Source organism: Pongo abelii, chromosome 1 (assembly GCF_028885655.2).
Source record: "Pongo abelii isolate AG06213 chromosome 1, NHGRI_mPonAbe1-v2.0_pri, whole genome shotgun sequence".
Lineage (NCBI taxonomy): Eukaryota > Metazoa > Chordata > Mammalia > Primates > Hominidae > Pongo > Pongo abelii.
Window position 1 is genome coordinate 168,102,509 of NC_071985.2, and position 12,037 is coordinate 168,114,545.

The window sequence follows — 12,037 nt, forward strand, 5'->3', positions numbered from 1 at the left end:
GTTATTGAAATCTATTGGCCAAGCATGGTGGCTCAGGCTTGTAATACCAGTGCTTCAGGAGGCCGAGGTGGGAGGATTGCTTGAGGCCAGGAATTCAAGACCAGCCTGGGCAACATAGCTTGTCAAAAAAAAAAAAAAAAAAAATTAGCCCAGTATGGCTATGTATGCCTGTGTCTCCAGATACTCAGGAGGCTGAGGTGGGAGAATCACTTAAGCCCAGGGGATTGAGGTTGCAGTGAGCCATGATCACTCCACTGTACTTCAGCCTGGGTGACAGAACGAGACCCTGCCTCTAAAATTAAAAAAAAAGTTATTGAACTGAACCTTAAGATCAGCCTATTAAATACCTCACTTAAAAATAATTAATAATTGGAATGGTACAGAGAAGATTAGCATGGCCCCTATGTAAGGATGACAGGAAAAAAATAATTCTATGTTTTAAATGTTTACTGCTCCCTCACTTTTCATGAGAAAAAAAGCATCCACTGAATTTATATGATCTAACAGGTGTGAAAAACTCCCTATCAAAAAATATCATTCCCCACCAACTTAAGAATAAACTGAATTTCCCTTGATTAGTTTCTCCTTTGTTATACACATTGAAAGCCCTAAATAAAATGCTATATTAATTTTCCCCAATGAATATTTTAGCATGACACTAATGTATGAAGTTGGTTCTCCTCCCTCTTAGCAAGGTACTGCAACCCATTATTGACTATGTTAAAGTCTAAAAATAAAGAAGATAATAAAAGTAATAAAATGGTGATTACCTTCTTCAAGTTGCTTAGAAGTCTGAAGAGGCACCAACTCTTACAAACTAAATTTTCACTTTGGCTGACTCAGTCTCATTTCTTAATTTTTTCTTTACATCACCCCACCTCCCACCCTCATGCCTCATCACTTACTATACCTACTGATCAGTTTAATGGGCCTTAGAAAGGCTACGGAAATCCTAAAATGCAGAGTCATTTACAAACTTCCCTCACATGAGCCCTCCAATCCCTGTGGGTGCACTGGAATATCCATTTTGTTGGTGATTTATGGGTTAGAAAGAGCCCTTAATTGCTTCACTAGCATGGACTTCTCTGTGACCAAGAAAAAAAAAATGGCAATATGGGCTCCTTTGAGAGAAAAGAGAGGTGATATTACACAAGAAAAATGTTATTTTCCAATATCAAGAAAATTCATTAGCAAACACATTAAAATGCACTCAAGTAGTCATCACCCTGAATTGTTTTGAAAAAGGCCCTGCTTTGGAAAAACACAGGGCAAAAACATTACTCCTGTAGCTTGGCACAATGAGATGGCAGGATGACAAATGTCTTATTCTCTACTGTGCCTTAATATTTAGAGGACATCTGCTACTGTGTATTTCTCCCTCCCTTGAGTCACCTTTATCACAGTCTAACATTGTGTTATTGCTGTTTCCCATGTCCACCTGTTACAGTGATAAGACACAGCTGTACTCTTCCAGTGTGTGGGAAGCAAATGAGTCTGAAAGTCAGGAGGCTGAGCTTCTAGTTCCATTGTTGTACTAACTATGCACTCTTAGGCAAATATTGCAAATTCTCTTGGTTTTAGTGTCCTCTTCTAAAAAAATGGGAAGTATAATAGACATGGCTCCAGTGAAATGGAAGCTAAGTCTTACCCCCAGGCATTAGGGGTTCCTCAGGTCATAGAACCAATATATAGAAAAGGGGTGATATATCCTTAACAGCAGTAATTAGATTGCTGTTACCTAGTGGGGATAGACAGGGAGAGCTATGTTTAGAACTCAGGGATTCAATGAACAACTTCTTAGCATTCCTTGGCCCAGTGTTCTGGTCAATGGAAAAGTGCAGCCACCCAATAAAGACAAGATTATAAATGCCTCATATCCTACATGCAACGAAGTTTGGGTCTCTCCAAATCTACTTTGGAAAATAGGCAAAAGCATCTTTACTATGGGACAAGTAGCCTGGGACAAGGAAAGAGGTAAAACACATCCTGCTGAAGTGCCAATGGAAGTAAAGAACAGAAGTGGGAGGTGGAAGAAGGTAGCCTTGAGTACCAATGTATGCCTTGTCATCAGCTGCAGAAGCAGGGATTATACCAGCTATAATTTAAATCTCTTGGTCATTTCTCCATCTCCCCAAACCTTGTATTTTAAAAGAAAAACACTGGAAGTGGCTACCATTTTAGATTCAGACGGACATGTGAACAACTTCTCATCACTTCGGATCTACTCTTTGCCCAGCTCCATTCTGCTGAGTTCTCTGGGTGGTTGACCTAAATGCATTACATCCACAGATTCTCGTCTTCTGGCTTCCGGTTGGGTTCAGCAACAAGGAGCACAGACAGAAGATCGGGAGAGGGAAGGGAGAAGAGCAAGATCAGGTATTTATCCCCTTTGTATGAGGTCACTGTGGTGTGGACTGGCTCTGTCTTTCCACTAGAGGTCATAGCTCAAGTTGAGCAGCTCTCTCCACATAGCTCTATCTCCTGGTCCTAATAAAGGCTTTCTTTCCCTGCCCCAAAGGGTGGGAAAGGCACCCCAAGTTACTAGTTCTAGAGTATTTTGTTACCACATTTGAATTCCTTAAACCCTGCCCACACCTTTGTAGATGGTCCTTTTAAATTAAACTCTTCTCAAATTACCAAATTTGTACAAATAAATAATTTTTCTAGTGGAGCCCTAACTAATATGGACAAGTTTCTTATAGGAACCACAAGTGGTAATTGTAAAATCAGATAAGATTTATTAAAATGTGTGTGAAGTTTCTTTGAAGAATATAATGCCTTCATAGAAGTTCAAATGAAACATATGCAATACATATAGAAAAGTGCATAAAGCGTATATGTGCAGTTTGAATAATTATAAAATGAACATTTACATAACCAGTACTGTGATCCAGATATAAAATATTGCTGCCTCCCCAGAAGCACAGTGAATCGTTTCCAGTTTCAAGCTACTCAGAACAATGATGCTAAGAAAATTCTTGTACTTGTCTGTAGTACACATTGCAAGAGTTTCTCTAGGACAGTGGTTCACAGTCTTTTGGTGATAATGTGGATTGGTGATGAGAGTTCTCATAGGCTGTTGCTGAGAGTATAAATTAGCACAACCACTTTGAAAGAGTGTGGCATTGTCTAACAGAACTACTGTTATACATACCTTTTTTTTTTTTTTTTTTTGAGACGGAGTTTTGCTCTTTTTGCCCAAGCTGGAATGCAATGGCGTGATCTCCAGCTCACTGCAACCTCCGCCTCCCGGGTTCAAGCGATTCGTCTGCTTCAGCCTCCCATGTAGCTAGGATTACAGGCATGCACCAGCACGCCTGGCTAATTTTATACTTTTAGTAGAGACGGGATTTCACCATGTTGGCCAGGCTGGTCTTGAACTCCCGACCTCAGATGATCTGCCCGCCTTGGCCTCCCAAAGTGCTGGGATTACAGGTGTGAGCCACCACGCTCTGCCTTCTTCTTTTTTTTTTTTTGAGACAGAGTCTCGCCCTGTCACCCAGGCTGGAGTGCAGTGGCATGATCTCGGCTCACTGCAACCTCTGCCTCCCGGGCTAAAGCAGGAGAATCACTTGAACAGGTGCCTGTCACCATACCCTGCTAATTTTTGAATTTTTAGTAGAGATGGGGTTTCATAATGTTGGCCAGGCTGGTCTTGAACTCCCGGTCTCAGGTGATCCACCCACCTTGGCCTCCCAAAGTGTTAGGATTACAGGCGTGAGCCACCATGCCCGGCCTCGCATCTTCTGACATAGCAATTTCGCTATTTTGCATGATGTTTGCTATAGATTTTCTGTAGGTACCCAATTTCACTTAAATGTTTTCTTTTATTTCAAGTTTGCTGATTTTTAAAATTAAGAATACATATTGACTTTTATTTTACCATTCACTTTTCCTAAATATATTGGGGGGGGGTCATAGGGGTTCTCTCCTTTATTCTATTAACATGACAAATTACATTGTTTCATTTTCAAATATTAAACCAATTTTGTATTCCTAGGATACACTTAACTTGCTTTTCTCTATTATCTTTTTGTATTGCTGGATTCCGTTTGCTAATATATTGTTTCAGAGTTTTTTCAACATACATCCATAGGTCAAATTAGATTGTAATTTTATTTTGACATAGTCTTCACATGAATTTTAGTGTCTTATGAGTTTGAGAGTTGTTCCCTGTTGTATGTGTTTATGTGATATTAAAATACGTTGTTCCTTAAAAGATTGGTGGAACTCATATGAAAGGCTTCTGGTCCTGGAATTTTCTTTGTGGATTTTCTGTAAACGATTCAACTTAATGATCATAGGATTGTTCGAGATTTTTGTTTTTGTTTTTTGTATTATTTTTATTTTTTGAGACGGAATCTCACTCTGTCCCCCAGGCTGGAGGGCAGTGGCGCGATCTTGGCTCACTGCAAGCTCCGCCTCCTGGGTTCACCCCATCGTCCTGCCTCAGCCTCCCGAGTAGCTGGGACCACAGGCGCCCGCCACCACGCCCAGCTAATTTTTTTGTATTTTCAGTAGAGACGGGGTTTCACCATGTTAGCCAGGATGGTCTCGGTCTCCCGACCTCATGATCTGCCCGCCTCGGCCTCCCAAAGTGCTGGGATTACAGGCCTGAGCCACCGGCCCCGGCCTTTATTATTTTTTTCAAATGCTGTCTTAGCAGAATCATGTTCATGTTTTTAAAATATCTTTATAAGGTTTGTTGATTTTTCTCCGAGGAAATTAGTCCATATAGTGTACTTTGTCAAATGGATTAGCTTTAAGTCATTCATTATATCCTCTTATTATCTTTCCAGTATGTACAACATCTGGAGTAATAATCCCTTTTTCACTCCTGATAGCGTGTGTGTGTGTGTGTGTTCTCTCTCTCTCCCTCTGTGTGTGTGTATGTGTGTCTCTCATTAGTTTCACCAAATATTTTACACCTTTTTTAGTCTTCTCAAAGAATCAACTATTGGCTTTATTGTTCCTGTTACATAGTTTTTCTATTTTACACATTTTTGTTCTTATTTGTTATCTCTTTCCTACTTCTTTATTTCTGTTTATCTTGCAGTTTATTTCTAATATCCTGAGGCGGATGCTTGACTTACTTACTTTTAGCCTTTTTTCTTTTCTAATATAAAATGTAAGGCTATAAATCAGCTCTGTAAACACTTTTTAGCTATTACCCTATAAGTTTTTGATATGAAGTAATTTTTAAGTCACTCACACATTTTAAAAAGGCACAGTTCACAGCCAGGTGCGGTGGCTCACACCTGTAATCCCAGCACTTTGGGAGGCCGAGGTGGGAGGATCACCCGAGGTCAGGAGTTCGAGACCAGCCTGGCCAACATGATGAAACCCCATCTCTACTAAAAATACAAAAATTAGTCGGGCCTGGTGGCAGACACCTGTAATCCCAGCTACTTGGGAGGCTGAGGCAGGAGAATCACTTGAACCCAGGAGGTGGAGCTTGCAGTGAGATCCTGCCACTGAACTCCAGCCTGGGTGACAAGAGTGAGAATCTGTCAAAAAAAAAAAAAAAAAAGGCAGAGTTCACGATTAAAAATTTTTTCCACTATGATTTCTTCTTTGACTCATGAGTTATTTAGAAGCATGGTTTTAATTTTCCAAACATGGAGATGCTCTGTTTACCTTTTTATTATTGATTTATAGTTAGATCACTTTAGGTCAGAAAACATCCTCTGTATTAATCCTTTAATATCTGTTGAGGCTTGTTTTAATGACTATGTATGAGTCCATTTTTGAAATATTCTGTGTGGACTTCAGAATTTTTTTCTGCAGTTGTTGAATGAAATGTATATAATCTCTATTAGATCAGTTTTATTAATCATTATTGTTTGAATCCTCTAATGATTTATTTTTATTTTTATTTTTTTGAAACAGAGTCTCTCTCTGTTGCCCAGGCTGGAGTGCAGTGGCGCAATTTCAGCTCCCTACAACCTCCGCCTCCTGGGTTCAAGCAATTCTCATGCCTCATCCTCCCGAGTAGCTGGGACTACAGGCTGTGCCACCATGCCCAGCTAATTTTTATATTTTTAGTAGTACAGGGTTTCGCCATGTTGGCTAGGCTGGTCTCGAACTCCTAAGCTCAGGTGACTCACCTGCCTCGGAGGCCTCCTAAAGTGCTGGGATTACAGGTATGAGCCACCACTCCTGGCCTATTTAATGATTTTTCTTCTTGTTCTATCAATTATCGAGAGATGTATTTTTTAATTTCCCATATAATTGTAGATTTGTCTATTTCTCCATATGGATCTTCTGATTTTTCTCTTATATAATTTGTGGCTGCACTACTAGGTACTTTTAAATTCAAAATTTTTATATTTTCCTAGTAAGCTGAAATTGTACTGTTAAGTGATTATTTTTGTAATTTTAAAATTCTGATAAAATGTATATAGTAAAATTTGCCATTTTAAGTTTTTATTTATTTACTTATTTTTTTGAGATGGAGTCTTGCTCTGTTGCCCATGGTGGAGTGCAGTGGCGTGATCTCGGCTCACTGCAACCTCCGCCTCTCAGGTTCAAGCAATTCTCCTGCCTCAGCCTTCTAGGTAGCTGGGATTACAGGCGCCTGCCACCATGCACAGCTAATTTTTGTATTTTTAGTAGAGACAGGGTTTCACTCTTTGGCCAGGCTGGTCTCTAACTCCTGACCTCAAGTGATCCACCCACCTCAGCCTCCCAAAGTGTTGGGATTACAGGCGTGAGCCACTGCACCCAGCCTATTTATTTATTTTTAGACAGGGTCCTATTCTGTTGCCAGGCTGGAGTGCAGTGGTGCAGTCAACCTCCTAGGTTGAAGTGATCCTCCTACCTTAGCATCCGGAGTAGTTGGGACAACAGGCACATGCCATCATGCTCAGCTAATTTTTGTATTTTTTTAGAGACAGGATTTCACTATGTTGCCCAAGCTGGTCTCAAATTCTGGTGCTCAAGTGATCTGCCCTCTTCGGCCTCCCAAAGTGCTAGGGTTACAGGCATAAGCCACCATGCTCAGCCCATTTAAACCATTTTTAAGGGTACAATGTAGTGGCATTACTTAGGTCCACAATGTTATACAACTACCATCGCTATCTATTTCCAAAACTTTTTCATCACCTCAAACTGAAACTCAGTAACTAGTAAGTAAAAACTCCCCAGGTCCCTTCTCCCCAGCCCCTGACAAACTTGAGTCTACTTTACATTTCTACGAATTTTCCTATTTGAGATATTTCATGTCAGTGCAGTTATACAATTTTGTCCTTTTGCATCTAGCTTATTTCACTTAGCATATGTCTTCAAGGTTTATCTATGTTGGGGCATCTATTAGAACTTCACTCCTCTTTATGTCTGAATAATATTCCATTGTATGTATATACCACATTTCATTCATACATCTGTTTGGTACATGGGTTGTTTCCACCTTTTGACCATTGTAAATAATGCTACAATGAACATTGGTATACAAGTACCTGTTTGAGTCCCTGCTTTCAATTCTTTGAGATATATATATATATAATACTTAGGAGTGGCATTACTGGGCCATTTGGTAATGCTATTTTTAGCTTTTTGAGGAATTGCCAAATTGTTTTCAATAATGATTTTTGGCTTAAAGTCTATTTTGTGTACTATTAACATAAGAATGCCAATTCTTTTGGAGTTATATTTGCAGGGTAGATCTATTTCCATTTTAAAATTTCAACCTGTTTGAATATCTATAAGTTTTCTCCAGTCTGAGAAGCTTTGTCTTTTAACTGAAGTATTTAATCCATTTACATTTTATTTATTTTAATTAACTGTTATTAGTAACTAATATTTTAAATCTATCACTTTACATTTTGCCTTCTCTTTGCTTCACTTTTATATACTTCTTCTCTTCTTTTTTTGTATTATTTTTATTCCTTTTTTTAACTCTAATAGTTTATAGGCTACATTCTGTCTTTATTATTTTTTAGAGTTTAGCCTAACATGTTTATATGTATATATCACCTATTAAGTAAAAAGTTAGTCACTAATGTTGTTCTTGTGCTAAATACCACAAAAACTAAACACTAACTTCATTGACTCTCTTAATTTGCACGCTTTTATTTTTGTATATTTATCTTACTTTTTCATCTCATATGACATTGTTAATGTTGTGTTATGCAAAATTTTGCATTGTTTAGATTTATTCACATATTTACCACTCTCTTTACTCTTCATTCTTTCTTGTACCCCAGAGCATCCATCTAGGATCAAATTCTTTCTTCCAGAATGACACCCTTCTGAATTCCTTTTTACAAAGATCTGGATAATAGCAAAGTCTCTGTGTTTCTACTTGTTTTTGGAAATGTACATATTAATACTATGCTCTCATTCTTGAAAGATTTTTTTTCACTAAGAATAGAATAATAGATTATTGATTATTTTCTTTCAACCCATGGAGTGTGTTATTTTATTGTCATTTGGCTTCCATTGCAGCTACTGAGAAGTCAGTGGTCCATCTCACTGCCATTCCTTTGATAATGATCTCCACACTTTCCCTGACCTCAAATTTTTTCCTTTGGTGTTCATTAGTTTTATTGTGATAAATTTGAGTGTGAATTTTTCTTTCTTTTTCTCCTTTCTTTCCTTTCCTTTCCCTCCCTCCCATTCTCTCTTTCTTTTCTTTCTTCCTTCTTTCCTTCTCCTTTTTTCCCTTTCCCTCACTCCTTTCTTCTTTTTCTTCTTCTCCTTCTCTCCTGCCCACCTCCCTTCCTGGGATTTGTTTGGCCTCTTGAGTATGTGAATTAATTTCATTCATAGGTTCTGGAAAAGTTTAGGTCAGTATTTCTTCAAATACTGTTTCTGCCATATAATCTCTCTTCTTCTAGTGCTCTAATTAAATATGTTAGACTTTCTCACTCTATCTTCTATGAGTTTTAATTTCTCTTTCATATATTGTATTTCTTTAAATTTCTGTGCTTCATTCTGTAAAATCTTGTGACCCAAACTTCTTGTTCTCTAATTCTCTTTTCAGTTGTATCTAATATGCTGTTAAGCTGCTGATTTTTGTTTTGCTCTCAATCTCAGTAATGGTAAATTTTATTTCTAGAAGTTTAATTTTATCGTTCTTAAAAATGTGTTTGTCACTTTTTGTAGTTTTCAGTATTTTGAAGATATTTTCAGGCTCATCTTTTATTTCTTTAACAATAGTAGGCATAATTTTATAATCTGTGTCTGATAATTCTGGTGTCTGAAATCTTTCTGACTCTGTTTCTACTCTTTCGTTTCTTCTAGCTCTCATACATGGTGCTTATTATGTATGCTTAGTTGTTTTTTAACCAGTACTGCTTATTAACCTTGAAAAATTATTTGTGTAAATACATTGAGGCCCAGGATGAGGGTATCTTCTCAAAATGGATTTGTATTTGTTCCTTTGACTCCTAGGGACTTCACCAATATGGCACCAAATTAAATGAAATTTGTGGCTTGAATTGTTTTGGACCACCCTGTGGTTATAACTTTAATAATGCCAGCAAGTGATTACAAATTTTCAGAGATGAAATTGTTTCCTCATTGTACTGGTCAGCAGCAGTCCCTTTAGGGTAGAAATTTGGGGAAAAAGTAGCCTTTGAATTCCAGTTCTATTGATGGATTTTCTTTTTTTGTTTCAGTTTTTTTTTTTTTTTTTTTTTTTTAGACAGAGTCTCGCTCTGTTGCCCAGGCTGGAGTGCAGTGGCATGATCTCAGCTCACCGCAACCTCTGCCTCCTGATTCAAGTGATTCTCCTGCCTCAACCTCCCGAGTAGCTGGGATTACAGGTGCACGCCAGCACTCCCAACTAATTTTTTGTATTTTTAGTAGAGACGGGGATTCACCATGTTGGCCAGGCTGGTCTCAAACTCCTGACTTCAAGTGATCTGCCCACCTCAGCCTCCCAGCCCCCCAAAGTGCTGGGATTACAGTCGTGAGCCACCGCACCAGCCTTTTTTTTTTTTTTTTTTTGAGACGGAGTCTCACTCTGTCACCCAGGCTAGAGTGCAGTGGTGCAATCTCAGCTCCCTGCAAGCTGTGCCTCCCAGGTTCACGCCATTCTCCTGCCTCAGCCTCCCGAGTAGCTGGGACTACAGGTGCTCGCCACCACGCCCAGCTAAACCGGTTTTGTATTTTTAGTAGAGACGGGGTTTCACCGTATTAGTCAGGATGGTCTTGATCTCCTGACCTTGTGATCTGCCCGCCTCGGCCTCCCCAAGTGCTGGGATTACAGGCGTGAGCCACTGCGCCTGGCCTTTTTTTTTTGAGACAGGGTCTTACTCTGTCACTCAGGCTGGAGTACAGTGGTGTGGCGCAAACATGGCTCAGTGTAGCCTTGAACTCCTGGGCTCAAGTGATTCTCCTGCTTCAGCCTCCCCAGTAGCTGGGGGCCACAGGTGCACACCATCATGCCTAGCTAATTTGGTGAATTTTCTTTTGTACTTTCCTCCTTAGAAGATAGAGGCTCAAATTGGCTCTATTGGCAAATGTCCTCAGGGCAAAAGTGGCTTCAGTACTCAGTATACCTTAGATTTTGTCCTGCTAATTCCTTACTGTCTTATTAGTTTGCTTATTTGATACTTCTAATATTATTTCTAATAATTATTTTAATATTTGATACTCTATCTTCAATCTAACATTCTTAGTTTGTCAGTTTCTATAGTCAGGTGACTGAGGTGAGCTGCCCTAGGCTGGCTCCTGGACTGGTGTTCACTAAGGCCTCATGGGTGCTCTTTATGGTCTTCTGTTGGTATCTTTGCTCAGTAGCTGGGGTATTTCCTAGGATGGTCCTTTTTCTCTACTTGGTCAGGACCTCAGACCTCAGACCTCAGATGATTCAGGCCACCATGGTTCTCACCAGCATTATAGGCCTCTTTGAGTCTCTGCCACAGCTTCTGTTCAACAACTTCCTCTCCACTTCGCTGTGGGGTCCCTTCAACCTCCCCATGACAGAGCTGTTATCTCTCAGCTAAGCCAGGTTCTGTGTTCTGCACCAGAGATGCAGGAACATCTGAGTGCCTTTCACACCACACAGGAGCTAACAGGTGCCCAAACTGGGCCCTCTTTTCCTGACTACTCTATTTTGCTCTCTTTCCTCTTCTGGGCCTACCCAATTGTACTGCTGACTCACCTTAACTAGCGATTTCCTTCTGGAATCCCAAATGGGAAATAGAAGAGAAGCGCTTCAGGCCTTAGCCTTCCCCTCAGTCAGTCTAAAACACCTTCCTTCCCTGGGATTTACTCCTGGGATCAAGAGAACTTTACATTACCTAGTTTTCCTAACTCCACTCCCCTTCTTCTCCCTGCCATCCACTAGAACAGGAAGAGGTTCAGACATTCCACTTCCTCAACGTCCTATTCTTGCTCCATCCTGGGACAGCAAGCTCAATGGTCTAGTCATCACAGGTGAAAAAATGTGTCTCCTTATACTATAAAAGAAACTATGATCTAGTTTACCAGGTATAACCTTCAATATGTCAGTGGTAGTAAAAGGAATCTGGAAAATATATTTTCTCACCTTTCTTCTGGCTTTCTAAGTAACTATTTCAATGAAAATCCTATTTTGGATATCGGAAGCTGGTTTTTTGTTTTTCGTTGGTTGTTGTTTGTTTGTTTTTTGAGACAGTACAAAACTAGGATATATCAGCAACAAAATGGGGATTCCTCGAATGATGGAGTCGAAAGTCTAGTGGGTACATGAACATGAAAATAATCCATTGCAGTACACTAAGATAGAGGTCCTAGTTTTCTCTCATGTGACATGGGGGGCAGTAGGTGCTTGGGGGCACATGAGTCAATACAAAAATGCTTTTGCATAAGTGTAATTTAGCAAAAGGGATCAAGACCTGAGATGTAAGAGCCAGAATCCCAGCTCTGCCACTTACTGGCAATGTGACCATGGGCCAGTAACTCTTCCTCTCTGTACCTCAGTTTCCTCATCAGTAAGATGGGAGAATAACAGTATTTATCTGATAGGGTCTTTGTGAGAATTAAACGAGTTAGCATATGTAAAAGGCTAAACATGTGTCTGGATCATAGCAGGTGTTAGTTATCAATT

General features: G+C 39.6%; 1 protein-coding gene and 1 non-coding gene across 2 annotated transcripts in view; both read left to right on the top strand.

Moving 5' to 3' along the window:
- Window positions 1-339: 339 nt before the first annotated feature.
- Window positions 340-441, top strand: LOC112131052 (U6 spliceosomal RNA). Its single transcript, XR_002913208.1, has one exon. It is a non-coding gene; the product is annotated as a U6 spliceosomal RNA (small nuclear RNA).
- Window positions 442-2,288: 1,847 nt separating this feature from the next.
- The window catches only part of JAK1 (Janus kinase 1), a 187,862-nt gene continuing 178,113 nt past the window's right edge, over window positions 2,289-12,037 (top strand). Inside the window, exon 1 of the mRNA XM_054554279.2 lies at window positions 2,289-2,376. The gene's annotated coding sequence lies outside the window, so the exon portion shown is untranslated. The remainder of the gene's footprint in view (window positions 2,377-12,037) is intronic.